This window comes from Anas platyrhynchos, chromosome 28 (genome assembly GCF_047663525.1).
Source record: "Anas platyrhynchos isolate ZD024472 breed Pekin duck chromosome 28, IASCAAS_PekinDuck_T2T, whole genome shotgun sequence".
Classification (NCBI taxonomy): domain Eukaryota; kingdom Metazoa; phylum Chordata; class Aves; order Anseriformes; family Anatidae; genus Anas; species Anas platyrhynchos.
The window spans coordinates 6544154-6560345 of record NC_092614.1 but is presented as its reverse complement, the minus strand read 5'-3'; the positions used below and the strand labels follow the sequence as shown (position 1 = coordinate 6560345).

General features: G+C 49.2%; 1 long non-coding RNA gene across 1 annotated transcript; it reads right to left on the bottom strand.

The window, feature by feature from the left end:
• Positions 1 to 9146: 9146 nt before the first annotated feature.
• On the bottom strand, positions 9147 to 11427 carry LOC119714061 (uncharacterized). Its single transcript, XR_005261226.2, has 2 exons — positions 11171 to 11427; positions 9147 to 10035 (listed from the first exon to the last, which is right to left on the bottom strand). It is a non-coding gene; the product is annotated as an uncharacterized lncRNA (long non-coding RNA).
• Between the last annotated feature and the right edge of the window lie 4765 nt (positions 11428 to 16192).

Genomic DNA, 16192 nt, shown 5'->3' with positions numbered 1-16192 from the left:
ATGGATATCAAGAAAATTTGGTAAAGAAACACTTCATAAATCAAAACAATTTAAACAATAACAACAGCAAAAATATATATATATATATATAACATTCAAAGCATAGGTAACCTTGATTTTACACCACACTACTTTTTGGTTTTTGGTTTGTAAACACCCAGAAAACAACAGCTATGCACTGAAGACATTAATTTTTGTTACAAAGTTCCAGGCAGTGAATCAATTTTACCTGGGTTACGTTCAGCTGCAAAAAAAAAGGAGCAGTGGTGCAAAACTGGACTGCTGCATGGGCAGGTGGTGCAGACCTGCCCGGCTCATCACATTACCAAGCCCCTTCACACACATTTATTTTGCAAGCAGCTGCTCCCATGCTAAATGCTAAAAACCTCATGCTTTTTATACATCTTGAGTATGTAGCTCCAAGCTACTGATTTCTGTATGGCCATCAACTCAGGGACCGTGGGAGTGGAGCACCCCAAAATGGAGCAACAGCACTCATTGCAGCGCATCAGCATTATTCCCCTCTTAGATGAAGGAACAGAAGAGAGAGAGAAAAGAAAAGGGAATAGGAGCAAATAAAAATAAATAAATAAATAAAAATGAAAACATTAAATGACTGCATTTTCATCTCTGGAGTGGAAATGAAAGTTTTTTCAAAGGCATCCAGGCTCATGGCTGCAGTAATACAGCAAAAGCACACAAATCCCAGCAAAAGCCTCCCCATGCGGCAAAAAAAGCGCAAAGCTCTCCCTCCTTCTCAAACCCCTCTGTCTTTGAAGGTAAGCGCCACAAAAGCACACAGGTCTTCTGAACAAAGGGAATGGCTACTCCAGGTGATCAAATGCTTTTCCTTACAGGAACAAAGCAAATCATGCTAAACAAGGCAACACAGATGGCATCCTTCTGATGAAGGTGCTGTGATAAAACAGCAAGGTCTGAAACATTCTGCATGCCCCAGGGATGGGTTCGCAGGCTCACAGCATCCTGGGGTAGCTGCTGAGCTGAGGAGGGGGTGTTGCTGTCAGCACACTCTGAAAACCCACCCAGGCATGGCAGCAGAGCTCGGTTGTGCTGCCAGGGAGGCTGGTAGCAACATTTATCTTCACAAAGCATGGTCAGACTGCAGGGAAATGTTTTTATTTGGTTGGTTTTGATTTTCCCCACTTCTAGCTCATCCAGGCCATGCAAAGTGATGGTTTTGTGCAAGGTTTTTGCTGGTATGGAAGTACTCCCAAAGCAACGCGCTGCTGAAAGATGAAGCTCTTGCCTGGGGCAGGTTTGGTGGCTTGTCCCCTAATGCTCAGCTCTGCCTGTCTGCACGATGCCCAAGCAGAATCAGGGGTGCTTCAATGCAGGTAGAAGGGGGACAGGAGGTGCAGGAGCCCAAACTGCCCCATCTAAATGGGAATGACCCTCTTGATACCATCCCAACTTCCCTTTGCAACCCTGGTGCCATGAGCCCTCCCAGAGTCCTGTTCCCTGCTTCACACTAACGTAACTGATCTGAGATGAAGCACGGGAAAATCAACTTATAAACCCAACAATTTATTCCATCAATGTCTGAACTGATTACTGGGAAAAAAAAAAAAAAAAAAAAAAGAGCTGGGATTAGGGGCTTAATAAGGGCAAGCGTTTATTGCCGTTTCTCTTATTCTCTTTGTAACAGTCGTGCTGGTAGAGCTGTTACGGAGTTAGGCTGATATTAGCATTACAGCATTATCCCCCATAGCAGTGTTAGCAGTCCCAGGGGCTGCATTAAGCACAAATCTCTCTTGCTGATGGCAGGGCTTGACTACGTGTTGAACCCTGACTGCAGCAAGCTGCCCATGCACAGGGTGAGGAGAAAAACAAGCCTGCTGCCAAAATGGTGCATCATCCTCATTAATATCCTGAGGAAGAGAAACTCCAGAGAGCTGTAGCTGGCAATGCAAACCTCCACCATGCTGCAATACAGCCCTGACATTCTCCCTTTTGTGGACAGGACTCATGTTCAGGCTTTGCAGTTTTAGCTATATCAAGATATATGGATGTCTACTTCCTTTGCTTCATCCCCTAATTTAGCAGTTCCATCAAAAATGTAATTAAGTTTGTCTAGCATGATTTGTTCTTAATAAACCTGAGCTGCTCATGGCTCTGCTATTCTCTTGGTGTTTATAGCGATTAATATTTGCCCAGCAAATTTGCTGGGATTTGAAATGAGATTCACATAAACTTGTATATATTATCTAATTAATAAACAATACCGAAGTACAAGCAGAAGAAAATGAGCAATGCTCGGTGCTCAGGCTTTGCTATCTAATTAATTCTGGTGTTCTGCAGGACTGGGTGCCAGCTTCTGATGCAGGCAGTTGCTGCAGGGGTGCTCCAGCATGATGCTCCAGAAGGGACAAGGAGACACAGGATGGCACAGATGCTTTTGTGCCTCAGATGAAAGCCCAGGTCCCTTTGATCCTCAGCAGCAAATGTTGCCTGGGGGGAAGGAGAAGATGTCCCCTGCAAGCCTCCTCCTGGCTCCATTGGTCACCCTGTGGCCATCAGTGGTTCAGGGACTTCCCAAGCTGCCAGGTGCCCTCACACCATCAGATCTGATAGCCCCATCCTCCAGATCTCCCGTTCTGAGATAGGACCTCTTGTTACGACTATGAGCACTGCCTGCTCTTCTCTCTGCTAGATTAAAGCCCCCTTTGATGCCTTCTTTTTTCACTCTGAAGGTAATTCAACACCACAACCAAATTATTTCCAATCCTCTTTTCTGTGGCACCAAGCTTCCCGTGCTCTTTGCCCCAAGCACTTTTAGCAAGTGCACCATGGAAGCCAGTTTCCTGGAGATGTACATCTGTTTTCTGTCCTATATCCCACATGGCAATGTGATCCCATACCCTGGACTCCCAGGTCTTCTCCTGCACCTCTGCATGCTGGAAATGAGCATCCCTCCAGCTGCTGCTGTGCCAGAAAGCCTCCTTGAGCATCTGTGGAACTGCAGCAGCCAGCAGAAAGTCACTGGCTCCTTTAGAGATTGATTTCTGGAGAAATCAAACACATTGATGGCTAAAAGGATCTTGTTTATAAAAATCATTAGCCCCATAATACATTAAAAATAAATGTCAGTATTGGGTCACCACATACTGTGACAGGAGAATAATGAGCCACTTTCCCCCATTGCCACTGCAGGACCCTTCTTGCATCCTATAAGTGCCTCCAGAAAAGGATTAAAAGAAGAGTGGGGATGGCTGAACAATATAAATTTGGCTGTGGGTTTGTTTGTGTTTTTTTTTTTTTTTCATGGAAAATTAACATTTCAGCAGGATGAAAAAGCACACAGCAAACGAAAGGCCAAAAATAACACATTACAGGAGAAGGTCTTGGTTCCTTGGAAGTTGTGGTTATTTTCTTTGCCATTTAAAAGTCCACATGTTCTGCAGGTGCCTTCCACATCCAGTCTGGTGCTTGCTGCAGGCTTCAGATATGGGATGGGGAAGAGGATGCTGAGACATGGGCAAACCAAAAAACATAGAGCAAAGCTTCAAGGACAAGATATAGAAGCAGGAAGGATTACTTCTCCACAAAGAAAACACAACCCCCCCCCCACCCCCCCCCCCCAAAAAAAAAAAAAAGGGGGGGGGGGGATTTACCTCTGTGGGCTTTTCCATAAAGCAGACCAAGGGCACCCCCAAATTTTGAAGATCTGCTCCCAGAGCCCCACAGGATGTCTGCAGCCCCCTTCGCCATCGCCTGGAGCCAACGCCAGGGGGCTGCTCCATGCTGTCCTGGCAGCCACTCCGTGACATTCCCCTCTCTGCTGCATTTAAAGGTGCATTTATAGTACAAAGTAGATGTTTACAATTTATAATGGTGTCCCAATTATAGGCTGGGAAAGCGCCTGGAATCGAGCCTGTCTCCATTATTTATGGGCAGTGTAATCCTAACCCCATAGATACCTCTCACGAAGAAAGCTAACATTTTTCACCAGAGCACTGAAAGCAATACTTCATGCTAATAGAGTCTGTTATCAGAGGGAAGTAAGCCTGCACAACCAGCTCAGCGGCTCCCCAGAGAAGAGCATCTTAAAGCACAGGGATGCTGAGGTCCCAATCAAAAAGCAGCATCCTTCCCATACTGACAGCCTCTGTCCTAATCCCTTGTGCCCCACAGGGCTCAGCTGGGAGTAGCTGCAACTGGAGATTGTTTCACGCCTCCCTGAAAGCAGTGCTGCCCCCCTGTATGGGGGGATTTGCCTGCTGGATGCGACACCTGCTCTTGCAATGCTTCTGCTGACAAAGCCACACCTGGGGGTAGTAACCGTGTCTTGGTCTGAGCCTGCACAGACTGGCCTAGGACAGATTCCTCTAAGCATCCTTGTCCAGGGTGCACAGGCTGATGGGCCTCTAGCGCAGAGACTATACACATATAAAATATCGTTTCAGCTCCTTAAAGTCCACCAGGACTTAGATGCTTGAGTCAATGCACTCTGCTTTCCTCAGATGGCTTTCCCCACTCTTCCCCCAAGGAGATGTACTGGGCTGTGAGAAGAGCTGCGCCGGTGGAGCAATCATCCGCATCTCTCTCTTGATGACCTTGATTTTGCATGACAAGCTGCATACTTTAATATTAATTAAAGAAAAAAACTTTCCATCCTTTCTAAAAGGCCATTATTTTAATTTTGACAGATAATTACAGGAGAAGAAGTGATAAATCTTCCTGAACACTGTTTGTCTTTAGCAGAGGTGTTAATTATGGATGCTTTAAAGCTATGGTTGGATATAGCTGAAGACATATCAGTGGGTGAAGAAGTGCTCAGGACCACCCTGAGCATGACTTCCAGGTGGGCAGCTCCATCATCGGGTTTCTTTCTGCACCACTTCTGAAGCTCCATAACATGAGCAAAGGATTGAAACAGCTAAATAAAAATCACTAGAGAAACCCGTAATGGCATGACACACTTGGCCTCTGGAACTCATTGCCATCATATATCATCTGGCAGCATTTAAAAAGGGATCACCATTTTTAGGCAGATAAAAAGAAAATCCAGAGTTATAACAAAGGGGAAAGAAAAGAAAAAAAAATCTGTGAACTGTGGAATTAAGAGAGTCTGATTTCTCATGTACTGCTGTGCTCAATGCCTTAAATCTGCACCCCACAGTAACACCAGCTCCTCCTTATGTCCTGTAGAAGAGGCCAACACCTTGCTCCTTGGCCGACTGGCTGCTTCCAAACTCCCCATCTAACGGCCAGGTTCTGCCCATTTTCCTCTTGGGCAAGGCCTTAATTTGGTTTGCTCTTCTCTGTTCAACCAAGAATCACCACAAAAGCTGTAGGACCTCCACCAGCCCTCAGACTGCTCTGCAGTTTGATGGAGTTGAGTGACAAGAGGTCCCAGGTCACACCGTGGTGGGGGCACTTTGTTGGTGTGTGTGGGGAGAGGTTTTCATCGCTCCCTCTGCCTGGATGCTCTCAGTCCATTGCTCACGAAGACCCCAGACACAAAACCAGGGAATACGGCTGTGCTGCTCCTGATAAAATTGTTTGACTTCAGAGAAAATAATAAATCCTGGAGCCAGAAAGCAAGAAACGTGCTTGAATCCTCAACCTAGGTATCCCATGTGTAGTGGGCAGCTCAGGCATCCCCTTGCCCCCCCCACTGAACATCAACCAGCAGAGATGAGACACTGCTGTCCTCGTGACCCCATGTCCTGAGGCTTGCCAAAATGCTGGCACACCAGCAAGGAAAGTGTTTTTTAAGATGCCGTGGCTGAGTTATTAATTGCTTATCACATCACCCGCTGCTCTAAAGGGTGATTCATTTTGGTATGAGATAAACCCAAGCCACCAAAGCACCGGAGCCAGCCAGGGAAGTGCTTTCACTCAGAGCTAGCATGGGAACAACAGCTTCCATAAGCCTGGATTGCCTTGTTCCTGGTCATGAGCCAAACCAGCTGCTAACATGCAGGTAGCATGCAGAGGAGTCCAATTAAGCAGTCGTTAGCCTTTTCTGACATACCAAAGCTATTTGCATCCCTCAGCCCAGGAGCTGTGCAAGCAGCTGCTGCAGTGCAGGTGGACAGGACTCAGCTCCAGCAAACCCAGGTGGCTCAGAAAGCACCCCCCTGTCCCACAGTCCCCTCCTTATAAAAACAAACAAAAAACAACAGAAAAAAAAAAAAAAAAGTTAAATTGGTGAAGATTAGATTCCCTCTCTTTGATTTCTACATCAGCTTTGCAGTTGTCACACTGCAGAGAATGGGCTCATCCCCTCTGCACATTGCTCCTTGTCCCCAAGCATCCCTGCACATGGACACTTGCGAGGAAGGTCCAGGTTCACTCCTGCTCCATGGGGAGAGCCCATCCTGCACCTACATCCAGGAGGAGGATCGGCGGGGTGAACCAGCAGCAGCAGCACCAGGCATGGTGACAGCAGGACACAGGGGACGACCTCCCAGACAAAGGTCCAGCCAAGCAGTTGCCAGTGAGATGGTGGCATCCCATCTTGCTCTTACTCCTGACCTTTCAGCTTTCCCTGACTTCCCGCCTGGCTCTGAGCAAGCCAAGGAACTCAGTGCATCTGGAAGAGTCATTATCCGGGTAATTTGCACACCCTGGACTTGGAACTGTCATTAATAGGGCTATTTGCAAAAAACAGCAGTAAGTCAGTTAGAGTTGTTAGGACGTCCAACCAGTACCAGTCGGACAGGCAGGTCAGACCCCGCTGCTGGCTGCCTCCTGCTTTTTCCATTCTGCCCATCAAGTCCACACTCTACAGAAGGATTTATGTTGTTCCTAGCTGCTGAAGCTGGAAACTGCTCCAGTAATTAGTCAGTATTAGACCAAAGCATGTGGCAGAGTTCTGGGTGCTGCAAGGGGGTGTTGGCATTGGGATAAAGACCCAGCAGCATCCCATTCCCATCGACTGATGGAGAAGGTCTCGGCTGGAGGGATCTGCTGGACTGCACATAGACAGGAGCCTGCCAGAGCTCATCTATGCCAGCATTTGCCCCAGCTGCATGTTAGGGGGGGGGGTTGTCTCATCCTGGGAAAAGCTGACATTAGGAAACAGCTTTTGCAGGCTGACCACACATTTGGGTGCAGATCCAGGCAAATCCAGGCTGGTACAATGGTAACGTGACACAATAACAGGGTGATTGCACCCCCTTGGAGGCCCTGAGCTGTGATCTCATACCTGCTGAAGACTCACCCTAGTATCACATTACCACAGAGGGTTCCCCCCCACACCTTGGTTTTGAGCACCAAATCCTCACTTTTACCAGAAAGCCAAGCTCCCAGCCACTCCAAACACAGGCTGTTGCCTCCAGCCCTGAGCCAGCTTCCCTGCCCCTCCAGCAGCTCTACAGCATCAGGTTTCTGTGCTTTCTTTGCCAGAGGGCAGGTACAGCATTAAGACATCATAGCAAGCCCCAGCAGGCTGGGCTGGAGCCAGGCTCCTGCATCAAATGCTGGCCCTGTCAATAAATAACCTACAAAGCACCAAGGGCTCTATAGCCCAGCTGTCAGGCACACACATCTGTTTTGCATTCACCCAAAGGAAAGAACATCAAAAATCCACTGTAAACGGCCATGCAGCCTTTATACATGCCCAGGAGGAGCCCACCCTGGATACTCGGAGATGTGCCTCAGGGAGGCGTCACTGTCCTTGGGATTATTAACACAGAAAGGGGTGCACTGCCAAAGGCAGCGTCCCTGGATGCTTGTACTGAGCCATAATCGTACTGGAGTCACTTTGTTGTTCTTTGAACAGCCTTGGACAGAAGCAAGGGATAAATCCAAATTATTAAACCCCTTAATCACTTCTTGTCACCAAGCACAGGGAGAAATGACAAGGCGGTAAGTGGCAGGGACTGCTGAGAGACCCAAGACAGGGTGAAGACGGGCAGCCAGGGAAGGTCCCCAGAAGACCTGGCCACTTGGCCACCACCTAGGCAACCACACCAGGTCTGCGGGACTTCCAGAGGCTTCTCGGTCCCCACCTCACTTAAATTTTTTTGTCCCAGTGCCCACCTCCACTGCAAGCATCAGGGGGACAGCAGCACTGCTCTCCTGTGCAGGGCCGTTATCGGGATGAGAGCACTGAAGACTGCACGACAGTGAGATATTACTATGGTAACGGGACTACCACATACCTGAGACAGCCTGGGAGGATAAGGCCTCCATAAAAAGAGCAGAGAGGTGCAGAAAAATGGGAGACTTGCTCTAACTCCCGCCTGATGGGAGCAAGCACCGCCCTGTCACCCGGCCTGAATATAGGATAAAATGGATGGCAAAACCCTGCTCAGGAAGGAAAGACAGACACAGGACAGCCGGCAACACCCTACGGGGTGGGAAACTAGCAGAGAAGCCGACAAGCTGGTCAGCACTTAAGGAGAATGTGTCCCCAGGCTCATCTGCTGCAGAGCATATTAAACCAACCAGGGGACCAGCACCAAGGAGGGAAGAAGAATCAGACAAAGGATGTGGTGAGAGAAATGTGGTTTGAGACCCACGGGTACCCTGGAGGGTCTGGGGAAGGTACAGCTTGTCCCTTGCATGGGGACACCTGCAGACACATCCTGTGGCTTTGAAGGCTTTGATTTCCCATGTAACCCTTCGTTCCTCCGGCCACAGGTTCACATGAGCATCTGATGTTCAGTCATTGGGACCAACCCTCTTGGCAGCTAAGGCCACTCCATCTCCTCCAGTTCCCCAATAATTCACATGGGAATGAAACATCTCTCCAAAAACCTTCAAGTCTCTGCAGGAAAACCCGCCCTAAGAGCTTTGCTCGCATGGTTAATCTCCCTGCCTGCTTGAAGCACAAGCCTTGTTTCTCATCCAGTTTCCTCCTGTGTCTTTTTCCACTGGACACTGGCTGCTCTAGAGATGCTCACACTGGAATAAAGTCACCTCACAACCATCTTTCTGAGGAGCTGAATAGCACAAACTCTCTCCTTCCCCCCCCCCCCTCCCCATCAGACATTTTCTCCTGTTCATCCTTCACTGGAGGAGCAACATAAAAGAATCTATCCTATATTCCCCTTCCAACGTGAGATGCTTAATAAGTTGGTTTTATTCTCCTCACCTGCACAAAATTGCTCACACAGGTGCTTCAGGGTTTGCAGAGAGGGCATTTTTATCGTTTAGTCATCAAAGGTTTTCAAATCCCTTAATTATATGCAATTCATAGTGGTTTGAAGAAGCAGAACAGCATCAGCAGCTTCTGTAACAATCAACACAAAAGCATCTTCCAAGTGTCTCTTTTATGTGGTTTTGCCCATAATCATGGTAGAGAGATAAAGTTCTGTAATTTATTTCCACTAATATAGTCAGGCAGCAATTGATGTTTTTATGAGGGTGAATATGTCTGTGGGATGTACTAATGTTTATAGGCTGGTAAATTTGATTTATATAGAATAGTCAGTGCCGCTATTGGTAAAGACCTAGTGTTTCCAGGAGAGCTAATATGATTTGCATTGATTAGATTAATATCAATTAAGCGTTCTTCGGTTTGCAGAGCACAGATGCGTGATTTCCACCTGCTCCAGTCCCAGCAGACGAAGGTGCTCTTTGGTTTTGCAAGCACAGAGCAGGTGTTAGAGTTGAGCAAGAGCGAAGCAGAAGGGATATTGTTGCTCTTGCTTCGCTGGGTGTCCCAGGAAGCGATGATGTCCGAGGCCCAGAAATACAGCTCTGCTCACACAGGGTGAAGTGCTGGCTCCTAAAATGATGCAGTTTAATGGTAAGGGTGCAACACGGGCATGCATGTCAGGGTGCAAGACAGGGGCATCCTTCAGATGTGTCTGCTCACCCCCCCTGTGCGCAGCCAGGGAAGGTGCAGAAGGGTCTTTACGGCTGCAGCAGCTCCATTTGCATATATAAACCATCCCATCGTGGTGGTGTTTCAGTGCCCTCTTGTGCCCAAGGACGAAGTGTTTATGGAGGGGCTGATGCTGATGCCAAGTCCCTCCAGTGGCAACGGGTGGTTTTGGGAAGAGGGGAGAGGAGGTTTTCCACTGGGATCAGCACCTCCAGCATGCTCCTGACCTAATGCTATCCCATGAAGGGATTAAAAAAAAAAAAAAAAAAGGAAAGAAAGAAAAAGAGAGAGATTTAATCTGTTTAAATACCAGCTGCCTAGGAAGGTGGGGGTAGCTTGGGGTCACTGCCTATGCAGATGGAGCACTGTGGGGCAGCCCACCACTGCTGGAGAGGCATAGGGGGAAGCGATGGGGCTGGAAATAATGCTGGGGCTCTGCTGGGGGACCTGTCTCACCTGCCAGCAGGGGTGCAGCTTCCCAGCTCTGGGTATATGAAATTTTCAGCATTAACAAGTGGTTTTAAGCTGATACTCTCAAAGCTTCTTGGCTGAGATGTGCTGCAAAACAAGGGATTTGTGCCAGCTCCATCCCACAGTGGCTGAGCTGCCTGACGAGCCCAGCCTTTGCCACCCAATGCACGGGGACAGAGGAGACCAAGAGCAACTGTCCCCAGCCTCCAGGCAGTGTGACCCATCCCAAGCCCATCTCAAAACCCTTTAGCAGGGATGGAGTTTGATAGGCTCCAGAGTCAGCCTGAAAGCTAACATCCACTGAACAACGACTGTGCAGTAACATGACAAACTAAATCTCATTACAGCTTGGAGAAGGTTAAACTGGAGTCATCTTCCCATCATCAGTTTAAACCCTTCCTGACAGGGAAGCCTTCCCTGCACGGGTAAATAATTTAAAACCTGGTTCTCTGGTTGATAATTCAAATCCTGGTTATGTGTGTTGTGGGCAGGGCTGTCTCTGGGCTGGACCCAGATGGAGCCAGGATGGATTAGGGCAGGTATGTGCTTACAGGCACTCGTGGCTAGATGGAGGTTTTGCAGCAGCCAGCTCGAGAATCACCTAAAAAGAAAGGTTTCCTTCCAAAATGAGAAGCACACTTGCTTGAGTGGGGGAGTCGGTGACCCCTGAGCCACAGCACCTGCGTGGCTAGGAGACTTCTAGCAGCAGCCAGCTCAGGCTGTGGAGCCCTGAGATGTGGAGGGGCACCACAAAGCCCATGGCCCTACAGCCAGGAGGGGAAATCATCCCTAACAAACAAATGGCAGGGCTCAGAGCACAGCAGAGCAGGCTTGTACCCAGCCACCTGCAAAATGCACGTGGCTGGAGGCTGAGGATGCAGCCCTGCAGGGTCTTACCTGGCGATGGCGTGGTCCCACGCATGGCGGGAGAGGGCTGTGGCCCCTCTCTTTGGTTTCTTCTTGCACATATGGTGATGTGGTGGAAGATGTGGGATCCAACCCAATTGTGGTTTCTGTCATTTTTTTGACAGACGCAACCTGTATGCCACCCAAACAGCAAAGATCTTCCCAGAGGTTCATGCAAAACTTTCTGCTCCCTCTACAAATATCCTCGCAGGCTGGGAAATGCTGCAGCCCCATCTCCAACGCTGCCATGTTTTGGGAGCTGGGGAACCTCTGGAGGATGAGAAAAACAATGTTGAAAGATAAGAAAAAAAGCCCTTAGCTGGAAACCTTTTCCAGCTCTCTCAAGCCTGACTCCAACATGCTCTGCACTAATCAGCTTGGAAGGATGATTTAGTTGTTGTCATTCTTCCTCCATCCACATCTCCCTCTTCTGCTTCAGTTCCCGGAGCTATCAGTGAAAAAGCAGTGAGCTCCCTGCTCCTCAGCTCAGGCTGGAAGTCATCAGCTCAAGTCTGGATCAGATGAAGCAGAGGATTGCTAATACTGGGAGAAAGCAAAAGGTATGAAAACTATGTCTGCAGCCCTGAGAGTAGGGTTTGCCACTCTGTCCTAGCAAGGGGACCCTTCTCAGCACAGTCAGCCCTTTAGCTGGCTGAGCTGTTCCAGCTCTTCTCTGTGGCAAGAGAAGGGAGGTTGAGTGGTGACACCCAGCTTAGGACTTCAGAAATCACCGTACCAGGGAGAGACGAGAGCCTCAGGCTCCCAGCTGGGAGACCTACACCTGCAGGAGGTGTCCAAGAAAAAGGTCTAATGTGGTCTTCACCAAGTGTCCTAAAGGTAGGACCTCCTCGTGAGCTGGGAAGGGGCTATTTCTTGTGTTGGAGAATAGGTGCTCAAATATCAGAGTGGGCTGAACTAAAAAATAAACAAACAAACAAATAAATAAATAAATGACCTGCTGGGCTTGGAAGGCTCCTTTTCCTCCTGGCCAAGCAAAGGCAGGTTCTCCATTTGCTGGAGACATCAGCCTGGGGACGTCAGCCTGCACAGCCTTGCTGCTTTGTCAGAGCTCGTGTTCGTGTCCTGCTTGGGGGATACCCACACAAAGGGCCCTTTGTCGTCAGTCCAGAGTGGGTCTATGGCTTGTAACAGACAAACTGCTTCAGTCCTCCAAGAAATAAAATTGGTAGAATTTGCAAAATCTGGATATTTTTAGAGACTTGTGCAGTCATCTTGGCCTTTCTTTGACATGACCAAGGCTGCTCACTAAACGATATTTCTGCCTGCTGCCTTCCTCCGCCACCCCTGCCTGTCTTTCCATCTCCCAAGAGTGTGGCAGTGATAAGCTAAATATCTCACTTCCATCCTCAAAGGCACAAATTGGCCACTGGCATGGATTTGCAATTTATATGTTAATCATATCTGCCTCAAGGGACTGTGCTGACCTCCAGAAAGGGAGGTTTAATTGAAAGATATGCAAAGGATGCTCCTGACTTTTCATCCAGAGAGGAAGTTCCCCGTAGTCTGTGCTAACAGGCAGCCCATCCAGAGCAGCACCGAGCCTCGTCTGTGCTGATGAACAGGGCCTCACTAATTAGGCATCAGCTTGTGCCACAGGATAGGAAAAGAAGCTGGGATAATTACATTTGCTCCTAGTCAGCAAGGAGAAAGTCTTTTAATCAGCATCCTCTGCGCTTTGACCCTGTGCTAATGATCTGGCACCTGGTGGGATAGTGGAAAAGTTCAAAATTTGAAGAGGAACTCCAGCAAAGTAAGCGCTGGGGCTTCCACACCTCAGAAAATGTCACAGGGGGAAATCAAACTAGTGTCAGAGTAATGAAAGGAGGTGGTGTGGGGCTGGGAGGGTACCAGAGTTTGCCCAAAGCCAAAGGCTCCTTGCCCAAAGCCAAAGGGCTCCTTGTCAGTTCTCTGAGCAGAGCTTGCTGCAAGCACCCCATATCCCATCAGCTCCCTTGGCACTTCTAGCACTAAGGGGAAAAGGAAAGCAGGATTTTCCCTCTGGAGATGAATTGAAGCAGGGAAGTAGCAATCAAGCTGCAGGATCTCTCAAACAATAAAATGATTGCAAAGTGCACCCACCATGGGCCTGGAAACCCCCAGGAGATGTACCCATGCAGCCTGGCTCTGCTTAGCAAGGCCATGATGTATCAGCAGCCTCTGTCCCATATAGGGGGCACCAGACCGGCTGGGATGGAGCATTTACCACTGCAACCGTGTGGAAAAGGTGGGAGAAAAAGGGAAAAGGAGCAACTTGCAGAAGGTCATTCAGCTGTCAGTGCTCAGCTCCAAGCCCTGGGGATTTCTGTGTGCTCACGGTAAAACAACAGAAACAAAAAAATGCACTGGAAAAGCAATAAAGTTGTAATCCTCCCAATCCTCGCCTTCTTTCCCCGCAAGCCCGTAGTTTGTACAAGGGCCCTGCAGCATCACAGCAGAACACCTTGTACCTACTGACTGCATTGCAGAGCGTACATGCAGACAAATTAAATTGCTGTTGTGCTGCCATTTCTTCATTGTAAGCTTTTTGCTTATCTACCTTATTTCCCCAAGTTTATGTGGTTTTAGTGGCATCTCTTACATTTCAGCAAAGACAACAACAAAAAAAAAAAAAAAGACAAAAAAAAAAAAAAAGACAACAAAAAAATAAGTGATATTTCTGTCTCAGGTTTCTTTCCTACCAATGAGCAGGAAAAGCAGCTCTGAGCCCAGGAGCATGGCATTCCTACGAGAAAGGAAACTGGTGCCTAGTGTGGCCCATTGTGAAACAGGGTAGGAAAATCAAAACCCAGCATTGCTGCCATCCCATTGAGCTAAGAAGCCACCAGAAATGAGACAAAGTCCCACTGAGGTCAAGCCCTGTAGAAGAGGGAAAGGGCTGAAAGGATCCTCTGCTGACTTATTTGTATGGAGTGTGCTGGCAGGAAGCTCTTCACTGATAGCAGAGATATAAAGAGGCTTTGCTGTCACCTTCAGATGGATTTTGCCCATGCCACAGTGCCTGGACACTGCTGAAGGTGCTGGAAAGGAACCTCAGTATCATTCTTGCTGCTCCCAGTGCCTTCACCAAATGGACTGTGTGCAGTTCTGGGCACCACAGTACAAAATGGATGTAAAACTGTTGGAGAGTGTCCAGAGGAGAGCGACGAAGATGGTGAAGGGCCTAGAGAGGAAGATGTATGAGGAGCAGCTGAGGTCACTTGGCCTGTGCAGCTTGGAAAAGAGGAGGCTGAGGGGAGACCTCATTGCAGCCTACAGCTTCCTCGAGAGGGGGAGTGGAGGGGCAGGCACGGACCTATTCTCCTTAATCACCAGTGATAGGACCCGCGGGAACAGTGTTACGCTGAGGCAGGGGAACTTTAGGCTGGCCATCAGGAAGAGGTTCTTCACTGAGAGGGTGGTTGCACACTGGAACAGGCTCCCCAGGGAAGTAGTCACTGCACCAAGCCTGTCTGAATTTAAGAAGCTATTGGGCTGTGCACTTAGTCACATGGTCTAAATTTTTGGATAGACCTGTGCGGTGCCAGGAGTTGGACTTGATGATCCTTACGGGTCCCTTCCAACTCGGCATATTCTATGATTCTATGACCGTAACTACATGGCACCTGAATTGCCCTGAAATCCTGAAAAACCTGCCCAAAGGCTGGTGGCAGACTCAGCGGGATGGCAGACAGCAACCCAATCTGCACTGAGGTTACGAAGCTGGCCCAGAGGGGGTGTCATGGGGGGAGAACTCCCAGGCAGGGAGCACAGTCCCTGAGCATGGCTTGGCTCCACGTGTCACCGCTGATAAACACGGGGTTCGTTTCAGAGAGCTAATGCGGTTTGTGTCGATTGGTATTTCAGCCTTTCATGGGATTTCATTAAGGGTTATTAGCGGCTCTATAATTGCCACTGGAGCAGGGCTTCGTGTTCTGCTTAATTAAGTGTCAGCCCTTCCAAAGGGAAGACACAGATTTTAATAATGGTGCATGTGGTGGAAGCACGCAGGCAGGGAGGCAGAGTGAGACCCAGGCAAGGACAGCCCCAAGCAGGGAGCACAAAGTGCCCCCAAACCTCCTTTCATCCCCATTTCTTCCAGATGTCGGGGTCTACCGCAAGGACGAACTCAAATAGCAGTGATGCAGGAGATGTAATTTAACAGGCAGACTCACTTTTTTAGTGCTTTGCTCCATCTAGTGATCATGAAGCAAAGCTCAAAGGGGACACCCTGCTCGTGGGGCCTGATTTCTGGGTAAGCAGACCCACAGCAGGGCACTTGGCAGCATTTCCACATCTCCCCATATGAGCCCCTCCGGGGACTCCTCACGGCACAGCCACAAAGCAGCTCAGGGTCAGCCCTGACCCCACAAGCTGCAGGGTAGCGACAAGCAGCAGCCTCGCAGCATGGGATGGAAAAGAGAAAAAAGAGACAACAATGAACACCCCCACGTGAACACTGGGATTTTTTGGCCACCCTGTGCTGAGCAGCAAGGCCCATCACAGCATGCTGGAGCTGCCAGAAGGCCCCGTCCCCCTCAGGGTGCCCATTTTCACTTGCAGTTCCAGCTGAAAGGTCTGTTAAACATCCACTTTATTACTCCTAATCCAGTGCTAGAAGATAAAAAGCCTTTTGCATCCCATCTGTGGGATGTCCTGGCCGCTGCTTTCCCCACCACACCCCGTGTGGGCAAAAAGGGGTGCGTCTGGAGGGCCAGGAGGGATGGTGACCAGGGGACAGCTACCCCCGGGGACAGAAAGGAGGGAAAGGAAGGGGAAAAAAGGAGAAAAGGAGAAGGGAGCAAGCCTCGGCGGACACCTGAGCAGGTATGGGGAAGCCCCCGGGGCCGGGACAGGGAGACGCAGACGGAGGCAGACCTAGGGCTGCTCCGCACCGTGCAGTGCACACTGGCTCAGATGGGGGCTGAGGGGAACGGGGGCCGCGGCCAAATACTTGGCACACAGCAGGCCCAGTGGGGCCGCTTGCACGTGTGCTGGCACCGGCGGCTGCAGGGG